The sequence below is a fragment of the Triturus cristatus genome, chromosome 12, assembly GCF_964204655.1.
Source record: "Triturus cristatus chromosome 12, aTriCri1.1, whole genome shotgun sequence".
NCBI lineage: Eukaryota > Metazoa > Chordata > Amphibia > Caudata > Salamandridae > Triturus > Triturus cristatus.
The window spans coordinates 550,584,393-550,597,263 of NC_140595.1; positions in this window are offsets into that span (position 1 = coordinate 550,584,393).

Here is a 12,871-nt window from a genome sequence, read left to right on the forward strand (position 1 = left end):
CTAGAAGTTGGCATTTCTGTGTGCAGTGTGAGATAAGTGCCTTGTCTGGCGATTGGCTGATTGAGGTCATGTGATGGGCTAGGGAATCCCCAGTGTCAGGAGGAGTCACCCAGTGGTGAAGGGGGAGATCAGCAGCCAGATGGGTGGGAGGAGTACACCTGGGACCTGAATAGGGCTGGGCTTTCCCCACACAATGCTGGCTCCGCCCCCTGTGGTGCGACTGATGACCCTAGCCTGTTCTGTGAATAGGGAGAGGGGCTGAGCAAAACAAAGTGCTCAAGAACCAGTTGCATCTGGTTCGCCCCTCCCCTACACCTTGAAACAAAGGTAACCTGTGTATAAAAAGGGGCTGTGACCCCAAGTACAGTGTTCTCTGCTGATCCTAACTGGGGGGGCCTGTTGCTGCTGCTGGGCGCCAGGAGAGACCGCCACTGGGGACTGCCTCCCTGCCTGGAGGGCCCTGTGAGCTGGCCCCTGGGCCCAGCCCTTGCCCCCCTGCCTCCTAAGAAGACTTTGTGCCTGAGCCTTGCCTGGGAGGAGCGCTGTGTCTTCCCTGGCCGAGGAGCGCTTTACTTTTACTTGCTGAGGAGCGCCCTCGTTGGGAGCGGCAGCGCTGTGCTGCTATAGTTCCGAGGGAATCCCGACGTAGGGATTGCCCCGCTGTTTGCCTTTTTTCGAACGGGTGCCCACCCCGCATTGTGGCGCTCGTTGGCGGGTGCCCACCCCGCTTATGTTCTCATATTTACCTTTAAAACTTTGGCGGGAGCCCACCCCGCATCTGTGCCGCTTTTGAGCATATTTAGAACAGCGGGTGCCCACCCCACACTGAGCAGCCGCCAAAAGGAAAATCACCGCCGCAGCCGGGCTTCAATAGGAAGTCAGGCGAACTCCGTGGAGACGTGGGTGGGGCCTCGTCGCGGAACCGGAAGAAGCCGACGGGAGCCCATCCCACGCTCCGATCACCAGAGGAGAAGCCGGAAGCTGACGGGAGGCTACCCCGTGCTCCGGTACACGAAGCCCGAGAAGAAGGGTCCAGGCGGGAGCCCACCACGCGCTGGACGGCGCCGAAGGAGCAGAGGAAAAGCAGCAGTGGTTGGCGGGGCTCCCGTGAGGAGGGGAGAGCCCCGCGCCTACCCTGGAGGAGGCACCCCCGCCATGAGGAGTCCCGCGTCAGTCCGGTGAGTGGGGGCTGAGTTAGGAGCTCCCATAGAGCTCCTCCGTATCCTGCCTCCCCACCCTTCACTTTTGTTCGTGCAGCTGCCCCCCTTGCAGAGGGCAGCTGCACCGAGGGGGCAAGTTCTTTTGGGGGCATTATTCTCCTTTGCTTAGAGCCCCGAGTGAGGCTCCAACGACGGGGGCATATTTGTCTTAGAGCCCCGAGGCTCCAACGACGGGGCACATTTGTTATAGAGCCCTGACAGGACCAACGTTCAGGGGCAATATTTTGCAGAGCCTGTGAGGCTCCAATGTCGGGCATTATTTGTAAGAACCAGAAAGCGCTCCAACGTCGGGGGCAATATTAATCACGAGCGCCAGGGTGCTCCAACATGTGACACAGTGTCCCCAGAGCCTAGGTGGCTCCAGCCCTGCGCAGTGATTGTTTTAAAGCCCAGTGTGGCTCCAATGTAACTGGGGCATATTTCTTTTTGCTAATCTAGAGCACCAGTGTGCTCCAACGAAGGGGCTATATTTCTTTTGTTGATCTAGAGCCCACGAGGCTCCCACGCTGTTCTGGGCATTCCAGAGCCCAGAGAGGGCTCAAGAGGCACGCCGGTGCCAGGTTCATTCACAGCTGCCCAGCACTTAGTGGGCAGCTGCAACGTTTAGGTGGTGCCCTGCGCCCCGCGCGTTGCTGCATTCGCAGCTAGCCCTGACTCTGCTGGACAAAGGGCGTTTGAGCCCCTGAGAGGCCAGGTTGGCCTAGGGACAGGTCTAGGTGATCTGTGCGCTATTTGCAATTATTGCCTAATGTGATTTATGCAATGCTTTGTGTATCCCTCTAGATGTATTTTTACACCTAGGAGGTCGTGTTACCTAGTATAGTGATACTAGTGAGTTCATGGTTCCCTGCGTAATATTTTCCTAAGGTGGTTAGGGTTGCGTAGGTGGTACTTACCTGTTACCAGTGGTTACTGGTTGTGCGCTACATTTTCTAATTGGTGCTACAGTGATTACATGTGCTATGTTCTAAAGTGTTGTTCCTACAAAGTGCTATTTCTACAACGTGCTAGTTCTAAAAGTGCTTATTCCTGACAGTGGTCCATGAGGCCCTGTCCCATGTAAATAATTCCCCTGTAAATTCCGCCCGTGCCAGTGTCACATTGTAAAGTGAGAATTTATTATCTAATGTGTTTGGTATAATACAAAGGCTATTTTTATATATAACCTTGTGTGGAGTTTCTTTTGTGGTGGGCCTTGGGTGTTGTTGCTGGGTGCGCGCGCAAACGCTTTACACATTGCCTCCCGGATAAGCCTGACTGCTCGTGCCAAGCTACCAAGGGGGTGAGCAGGGGTTATCTTTGGCGTGTAACTCCCCAGCCCTGACTAGAGTGGTGGTTTCTGCCTGGCTTTGGCGCAAGCCCTAGCCAACCAGAAATCCCATTTCTAACACCATGTAAATTAAATTTGCCAATTGTGGATAAGCCAAAGGTACCATGTGTAAAGAAAAGTGCAAGAATCCTAAAGCCAGCAAACATGAAGTCAACAAAACAGGTCAGAAAGCATAAAGTGAGGGGAAGCTACTTCAAGGATGCCAGGTATAACTCTAACTAAATAAGCCAGAAGTGAGTCATTGGCCAAAGAGTCAGGACATTCACCATCTCCTATTATCATAGTACATAAAATTCCCATATATCTCGGTATTGATATCCTACTAGGGTTCTTCTGTTCCCTTTGCAAAAGATGCTAGACTTATGGGATCACCAGAGGTTTAGCAAAAGAAGGTCTTTGAAGCTGACAATACCAATCCCATTGATGGTCTGCTGCTCCTCATCATGTATGTAAGGCTTCAAATCTTCCCTCTGTATATACTTCCCTCAGGGAGAAGAAGAATCACCAGGAAACCCCCCCTTATCCATATCATAATCTGGTGATGCCCAAAAGGAACAGGTAGAAGAAGATGCCGAAAACTGAGAGCTGTATGAGTCATAAGAAGGCTGCAGACAAGAAGAGCACCTGTCTTTGTGTTTTCGATAGTCCTCAGATGGTACTCTCACCATCTCCTGCACATTTTGCTCAGCCATTGACAGCAGGTGAGTTTTCACTTTTATACTCATCTCCACCATGCAAGTAGTTTTATCTTTAGGAGGGAGGAAATAGAGGATTATTCTCCTGATCAGGTTTACCCATCCTTGTGCTTGAAAGGCACACCACCAAGATGAGCCCAAGGAATGAAAACACCCTCTTAAGTAGAAACATGGGGTCCTAGGATATCAAAAACCCAAATAAACCTTACCTATTCAAATAAAATCTCCTACAATTAGTGCTATCAAAAATTTAATGAGCAAACCATTTGCCCAATCCCATTTATTTTTAACATAATGAATACTCTAGACAAACCAATAAGTGTCAGTAGAGTAAAAGGAACCCTTAAAACAGGCATAGATAATAGACAGACCCTCTCTTTCTCTTTATTCTAAACAGTGGTGATAACACATTCAGAAAAGGATGGCTCACCTGTCTGCAGTCACAATTGAAGATCTGATCTGTAACTGCTCCTCCATTCCATCTATTTTCTTAAATGCCTAATGTTGTGAGGTATGTATGCATTTATCTAACCATGCCTATGTGCCTCATGTATAGCCCCATAAATAATTACACCCTTTAAGCAAGGAAATTAGAAAAGTGTGCTCCTTGCATGGGTAACTCCTCATCATCAGAAGTAAAGAAACGCTTGATTGGAAAACAACAAATTTTACAAGATCATAAGCTGTACAAGTTTTTTTTGATCATAAAATCTTTTTACTGTTTTTCACAAACCAGTTTCCAGAATCTAACTGTAAAACTTGGCACCAAACACAGCATATCTTATCAAAAAGTACATAGATTCTGGTTGTCACCAGTGCTTAGCGATATAGTCCTTTTCCCAATTAGAAAACCAATACCTTCTACAGTAATCTGTACTTGGGAGTCTGCCTGACCTTGCATTATACTGAACAGAGTCACTTTAGGGTCTAAGGAAGCAGAAGTAGAAAGAACATCTGCCAAAGTTGTGTGGATCTCTCATCAGCACCCCTCTATTATAGAGCATGCCCAAATCATGTGATAAAACATCCCTTATAGAGCCCTACAACAATTGCGTCCTGTTTTGCCCACCCTGCCTATTTCCATAGCCTGTAGGACTAAAGTATAATCTATGGAAATACTTACAATGAATAAAACGTAGATTAGAAGAGCTAGAGAACATCCAAGCAGCCATTACGGCCTTCTGACAGTTATTGTCTTCCAAATTTCCCACCGCTTGCACCCAAGACCTTTGTACACCCTATAAATGGCCCAAGGCCATTAAAAAATTGGGAACTTTATAACTTTGTAATACCCTTACTGCCCAGTGAATGTGAGGATCAACTGTATAACAAGTCTAGAATCCCTGGGCTCTCCATGGTAGATCATTTCTGTCTCCAAAGATCCAGTGTCCTATCGGCAGAAGTTGTGAAATCCAGTATTATAATTTGATATGTAGGAGGCCGAGGCAGCCCAGGTGAGTAAGCAGTGTGCATTTGGCAAAGTAGACCCTTGACACTTACCTGCCCAAAGAAATCTGGACACCGTTGCTTGCAAGTCGGGGAAATACATCAGAGGAATCACAAATGGGGAGTTTTGGAGTACATAGAGAAAACGGTGGAGAACCATCATTTTCTAAATTGCTACGCTTCACAATACATTTAGATGCAATGACATCCAGGCATCAAAAGCCCCCCCGAGTGTGTCTTAAAATAGGAGATATGTGAATGCCGAGGTAGCAGAATGTCCCTCTGTCTGCTGATATCAAGCCATTAATGGATTTTGGGATGTTGTGCCAGCTAGATGGACATACATAGATGTGTTCCCAATTGATAGACAATCTAGTGACTTTCCCATATATCTATTACATTTGTGTAAGACATGATAAAGAACTCTCTGGGTGTTTCAAGTAAAGGAGCATGTCAATAGTGAAACCCTATCCTCTGACCTGTCCTGTCAATGAAACCCCCTTAACTGAGCATCTCTCCTGATCCACTCTGTCAAAGGCAATATTACAATGGGAAAGAGGAGGAGGGATAAGGGACATGCCTGCCTCGTGCCTCGCTGGATAGCAAATGGAGAGGAGAGTACACTAATGATGTTTACGCGGGCTCTAGAGACATTGTATAGATTTGTTGCAAGTGCCAAATATCCAGCACCTATGTTCATCTGTTGAAGGATCTGCAACAGATAGGGCCAGTGTAGGGTACTGAATGCTTAATTGCAATCTGACAGGATTAAAACTGAAGGGCCCTGAAAGACGTTAATATGTTGCAGTGCTATCTGGAGCCAACATCTGCAATGCCTCGTGGCTCTATTTGGCATAAAACCATTTTGGACTTCTTGGACCAAAGACCTCACCAGCACTGCCTGACTCTTTGCCAACAGCTTGGTGAATAGCTTAACCTCAACATTTAGGAGTGATATAGGAGGATAGGAGGTACATTCTTCTGGGGATTTGTTTAGTTTTAGTATAAGGGAAATTGAAGTGCAGTGGAGATTGTTTAGCAAAGGGCCAGAGTTGCCTATGACATTTAAGTGGTCAAGCAGGTGTGGTTTCATCAGCACTGAGAACTGGTTGAAGAACTCCGTGGGAAAACCATTTGGACCCAGGACCTTCACTGGGGTAGGGCCGCCACTGCTGCCTGGACCTCCTCCAATGTCAGAGGTGCCTCTGGACTTTTGAGCCCTGCTTCTGGGATGGTTCAGAGTGGAAGATCCTTTGCAATGGATGTGTTTGCTCCAGAATCAGGATGGGTCATCTTGGTAAACTTCCATGTCCTACTCCACAAAGACCTCAGTAATTTCCTGTGACCTAAAGACCAACTGATCTTCACTCCCACAGATTGAGGAGACAGATCTGACCCCTTCTTCCTTCTGCACCTGCCAGTATAGTATTTTACCTCCTATGTTGCCATGTTTGCATCTGATGCTGAGGAGGCAAATTTGGCTGAATAGAGTTGTTTACATTGAAGGGTTTGGCGCAGGCGCTCCAGAAGTGAGCATTTTTCTTTGTTTTGTACCAAAGGCGGTGAAATCTTATGGGAAAATATCTCAGTCTCTAATTCACAAATCTTGTGTTTCCTATCTCACACCCTACTACGTACCCATGAAAGGACTTTGGGTCAGATGTATGACCGGGGTATTTGTGCAACTCGCAAATTGCGACTCGCTAAATAGGGTTTGTACATGGCCCTATTAGGTTTGCAATCGCAGACGTGTCACTAACCCGTTTGCAGATGTAAAAATGGGTCATACATCCATCCCTTTGCCTCTTATTTCTGCCTTAAAGACTTCCCACAAGCTGATCGGGGATGTCACTGACAGGGTATCAATCGCGAAGTACTCTTTGATCATTTCAAATGCCATGTGCTGTGAGGGCCCGTGTTACTAAACCAAATGAAATTTTTGAAGAAGGCAAATTGGCTCCTCTTCCAAACTCCTTTCATCTGTCTGTAGATGTTGGCTATACTGACTGAGTTGAATACTGAGTATGAAACTAGGGCTCACACATTGTTGTGTCAGAATTATAAGAAAAGCATGACATAGAGTACAGAGTTAAAAGATAAAACCACGTTGTGCAAGTCGGTGCCGCCTAGACCAGATCTTCCAAGATTAAATATAAACATGTTTTTCCTAGTAGGTTTTGTAATTTACGAGAGGAGCCAAAAAAGAATCAGCACACTTGGCAAATATCATAACCAAATGTAAATAGATTTATATTTAAAAGTGCAAAGCTCAAGTTTAAGTATCAGACAACATGGTCTAACCTCAAAATGAAAACTCGTGTAAACACCCAAACCAAACTTTGACCTGCTAAATTAGATTTTGAAAGAGACTCTGAGCTAACATTTTGTGCCATGTGTCAAACAAATGAGTTTTAATCAGGGTGAGCTTGCACTTTTTAAGCGCACAAATAATAATAAAAGCCTTTTTGTTGAAATTTCGTGGCTTCTAATTGTATGTTTTAGGTTAGAATAAAAAAGCATATGGGTCAGAGGTGGCTGAAATAAATGGGAAAAATGCTCGCAGGAAAATGACGCTGCGTTTTCCCCTCCCTGTGTAAGGTAACATTACACATTGTCCTGTTTACTTTGGTTCCCACATAAGTGGGACTTGCCAGGCATATATATGTTTCTCCCTTGGCATGAATCTGACAGAGCACTTAGTGCCTAGTGATGGCTACGTCAAGTAAAGCAGTAGGGCCAGGCCCCGAGGCCTAAGCAGCAGGCGTCATCATCCATCATTTCCTGACACATGATTTTCTGGTTGCCTCATGCCGAGGAAATATTTTCTACTCAATACACAGTACTTAATAAAGATACAAGGGGGAGCGATCTCGTTCAGGCAGACCAGTGATTTTAATGCTTTTGTTCTCATTCAGACTGGCATTACCATAATTATTTAAAAAACACACTTTTAATTGGGTTATGTGTGAGAACGGGTCCTCGAACTACGTTAAGCCTCAGTGGTGCCGCCATAAATCATGTTGGAAAGCAGCGCCTGACCTCCGACGAACGTCTGTGATCCGTCACCTACATTTCCACCAATCCAGTCGCAAACCGCGTGCCAAGTTCAGGGACTGGCCCCGTCACCCGGCTGTGATGGAGATGGATGCACGGGCACTCGTGCCCGCTGGTAGCTGATATTTCTTATAGCCTTATGCCACTCTTTTTAAGAAGTTGAACGTGGATTATTCCGGAAGCATCAATTAGCTTATTAAATGCGGTCTAGTGAGCACGCCTCATTAAAAAATACTATCTATTAAATGAAGGGGTATAGACTAAAGAAATGTTTTTCAGTCTGTACACTGTTCATCAACTGTACAGCGTCATCTTCTGTATGTAAAGCCCTACGAGAAATACAAAACATATGTCCTGGTTTCTTTAAAAAAAAAAAACATTTTACAGGAGCAAAAACCTTATGGTTGCATTTTTTAAATGTCAGCACTTGTAGGTGTTGATTGATGCTTCTCCTTCCATACGGCATTTCGATTGGTTCTGGACCTGTTCTAGAATTTCAACCCAATGGTTCTTTTTCGCAGCCTGGAAGTGTAAAGGGGAGAAAAGTGGTTACCAAAGCAATTAATAAGCCAATAATTCTCCTGGACACATAACCCACAAGCTACCACTGAAGATCAGTTAGTTTATTACGAAGCCAAAGTAACTGGACATAAGGACAGCTCAACATGAGGGTTCAAACGTGCATAGAAATTAGCATGAAGCCAAATCTGCGTATCCTGTTTTGACCATGCAGCATAAACAACACAATTAGTTCAAGAAGTAAGATACAGAAAATCAGGAAGCACGAGTCCAAATTTCCCTGCATCGAGGGTTGATGAGTGAAAAGCATTAAATCTATCCCTACTCAAGCACTTACATCCCTACATAAGCATTTTCAGAAGAAAGGGTAAAAAGGTGTCAGCACGTGGAGCCTTCCTAAGAAGTCTCGCCACGATCCAATTAGCATGAAGCTATTTCGCAAAAAAAGAGCTCATTCTAGGATGCTCTCTCTGAAAGCAGAAAGAAGTGGGAGCTGTCCCTATCACCAACAACAAGTTACCCATAGGTAGCATTACCAGGGTGCAGTGGGAATCAGGCCAGCTGCTCTGGGGCCATCCTGAAGTTACTTTTCCATGGTGTTGACGGTGTACCATCCTTGTTTCAGTTTGTACTTGTTTCCCAGCCCTTCTCCTAGGTGAAGCTACCTTCCTTTATCGACTGAAGACTCACAATTGTACCTTCTTCTCTCCTTGCCTAACTAGTAAAACAAAGACATTATTCTTGTAACAAGAGCACTTCTTCGCCTGCAACACAAAACGTGAGAAAGAACAGATGCACCGCACACATGAAATTCAAACAATTAAATCTAAAGTGAGAGTTTTCAGGGACTTGCATTTCAGGCCTACGAAATTCAGCTAACATAAGAAACCATCATATAAGCTGTACAAATTCAAATAAAATTAAGGCACGTTAATGCATTCACATACATGTGAAATGACACAATTCATAAACACCTTTAATTTATAAATGGTTGTCATTTTCACAATACGAATTCTTCATGTTAATGATCTCCACCAGTTACATTCAATTTTTACGTAATACTAAAAACTCTTAGGTGTAGCGGACTTAGTCCGTCGTTTATCTCAGCGACCGGAAGTAGATGCCTGCTTATCTAGACAGCACCGAGACAGGTTTCTCGGATTCCGCACTCAGAAACGCATGAGAATAGACGTCCGCAGACCAGTGAATACGAATTACTATGGATAACGGTAAGGGTTAGTCAGTATTCACAACTCGCTACGTTGATATAGAATACGGCAACCCCATCGTATTTTAGAAATGGGATTTGTCATTAGCAATTGTGGTCAGATTACTTTTTATTTTGATCTAAGGCAGGATATGTGCATAACAAAACGTGATGCTTCAGGCGAGATGGGAGTGCGCACATGTTACACCATGTATAACGTAAGCAGGACCGATGAGAGGTGGGCTGCTAGAAGGTGACAGAGGCGGACTTTGTCTTTTGTCTAAAAATCACTATGGAATGCATACTGGCGTAGTGATAGCATTAGCACGTGGGGCACGATTATGCCGATCGGAACGTTTTGACCCAGGGATTATGTTTGACATTAGAATTTCAAGTCTGTCCAAGCGCTGTGAGAATCAAGATGGATTGACACTTAGATGCTTATCATGATAGATAGTTTTACGTATTCTTTGCAATAAAGGGCGACGAATCCTTAGCGCATATGGCTTACACATATTCCTTTTATTATGTTAATATAGAATCTTACGCCAAGCCAGAAACTTTTGGTGACTTATAGATTACACCAGCGGACGTCTAGGAGAACAGGACCCCACTGTGGGTTGGAAGTATCACCACAGACAATGTAGGTGACTTTATTCTTTGCTATTTGATGGCAACAGTTACTTTGAGGCTAATGATGGTATGTACTCATGTATGGTACTTTTGTTGTGTTTCTTACAATAGGACTAGACTTACAAAGAAGAAAGGTAGTGCTGGAGCAGAGTTTTCTGTTAGAAAATTCTGGGGCTTTTGAAGCTCTGGTATGTCTATGCGTTTTATTAATTTATTAATAATTAACAACTAATTATTAGTCTTGTGCAAGTGTGTTTCACTAAATCAACCTGTTTGTCCTAACACGTGAGAAGGTTACACGAGGGTTAGCATGCGTGTGCTGTTTTTGTATTCACAATAACGTGCAAGTTTTCATGTTTAAACGTTGCTGTGTGCTATTTATTTTGAGCACAAAAACGCTGTCTGAATTAATACTCTATATGTCGCGAAGCTAGATAAATGCATACACATAAGGGTGTTAGTGGGGTTAACACTGTCTAATCATTATGATGTAGTAATCTTTATTTTGTCTTTTTAATTAAAGATGGTCTATTGTGGCCTATGGAGGCCTTTATGAAATAACTGAGAATAATTTGAAGCCTGGCTGAGCTGTGGTGCAGGCGAAATCTGTGGTGTGACAAGGGAGACCCCTGCTGGAATTCGGTTACAGACAACTGACCGTAGTCCTTATATGGAAATTTCCGGGAGGACATCAGCAAGTTTGGAGGATCTCCAAAAGAAATGATTTGTCCTTGGTAGACAAAGAGCCTCAGAAAGAACATTGTGCTAAAGCCGGTTTGCCGAGGGAAATGAGCGAGATGGATACTTTAATAGTTTCTAGTTCTTGGTTCCTGTTCCGTGATTTGTGTATTGTGACTTTTCCTGAGCGGAGATTTCAAGATGTTGCAAAGTTACATCCCTTCCTTCTCGTTCTGCTCAGTGATACAATTTTATTTGTCAAATTCATGTGGGCTTTCATTGTATTTTGCATTATAAAATGTTAGCTTAGGGAGGGCTCTCCCCACACTTTCTTTCGTCGCCTTGCTGCGTGAACTTGCGTTGCTGAGGACTGATGCTGAGGACCTTATCCTGAAAAGACTTTTGAGAGACTGGTCCTGACCCGTTCTGACATTAGTTAGAATAGGTAACTATGAGAAATGATTTATTCTGATTTACTCTGACTAATTTTAGATAAAGCAATATAACTTTTAAACATGGTGTTGGTTGATTCTTTCCTTGTCATTTATTAAAGACTTTATGATTATTGTTTATAGATTGTTTATATTATGTTAGGCAACCACTAGACTGGTCCTATCGCCTAGATATAGATGCAGGGTGCTCTAGGAGTTTTCTTCCCACAGGTTTGCTGCTGGTAGAGTATTGGAGCGTATGTTAGTGAAATGGGCCCTAGCGTATGATGAATGTATGTGCGTGCAACTGTGAAATTACTCTATCTATGATGGTGGGCATATTTTAGGTACCCTGATCTGTATCAATTTCTCTGGTAGCAGAGGATGGTTTAGATGGTTGTCTTGATCTGATAAGATAAGATTGCTTGTAAATTGGCTTATTGATTATTGATTTATTTTGATGTTTTTGGTATATGTACTAATACTAAATGTTGGAGTCGTTATGTTGAGTTAAATGTAGTGCTTCTGGAACTTGGAAGCTGTGGAAGCAGTTCCGTAGTAGGGCAGAGGAAGGTGTATATGCTGCTCTCGGGAAAGACGGGATTGTAAGGAATTACGTGTAACAATAGAAGTTGCGCGTTCACATTGTCTGGGTTCGGAATTGGTGACATTGTTGAATGTTACTATTAGACATTTCTAGTATATAAGGAGTGTGTATCGTAGTGAAGGTTATCTGTGAAACTCTGGTCTTAAGTCCCAGGGATCCGTAAGGATTGCCGTTAAAGCTTATTGCGGGAGGAGTAGTAGGTATTCTCTGAGCTTGTTTGAGGAACTGGGCAGAGGTAAGCTGCTTAGTTGTTGTGAGTTATAATTCTGTACAGAGACAGGTTGTGCTGTTCTCGAGAAGCAGGATTCTGTGTGTATGTACTATATTTTTCTCGTATGAATGTGCGTGAATGTATATACATTTATTGATTGTAAGACTCTTTTGGATACGTCCTAGAGGAAACAGTTATGAGATGTATGTAAAGTTGTTGACTCTTGAGAAATAGACACTCTTTTACTATTCTGTGGTTAGCGAAGCAGACAATGGAGATGTTTTCATGTCGTAACTAATAGATTTGTAGAAATTTTGACACACGAAGTCTACTGAGAGTTTTTGTAAAGGAGGGGTAGACGAGTGACAGAGACAAGAGACAGAGACTGCAGCGGTTACTGACGTCAGAAGGTTCGCGCACTGATTGGATAGTGATTCAGAATAGGGTTCGCGCTAGGATTGGTGCGTTAGTGTGAGTCGCGCAGGGATTGGAAGAGCTGCTTAGTGACGTAGACGCTCCATACGGAAAGAGTAGAGAGTTTGGTAAGCGTTAAAATGTATTACCAAGAAGAGAAAAAGAAAAAAACATTCTTTGGAAAGGTTAAGAAGTGGTTTAGCAAGGATAAAGAGGTTAAGACAAGAGAGGGTGAGTTGCTACCTCCAGCGAAAACACCTGCATCCTTCATGGTTGCGAAATATGGATTACATACCTGTATATGGTTGCAGAATTGGGTTGGCTATACTAAAGAAGATGGTGTTTTAGCATTTCCAGAACATGGTTCATTTAATCTGGCCGTGTTGAGAAATTTACGGGAAAAGATGTTATGCTTGGACCCGAAGC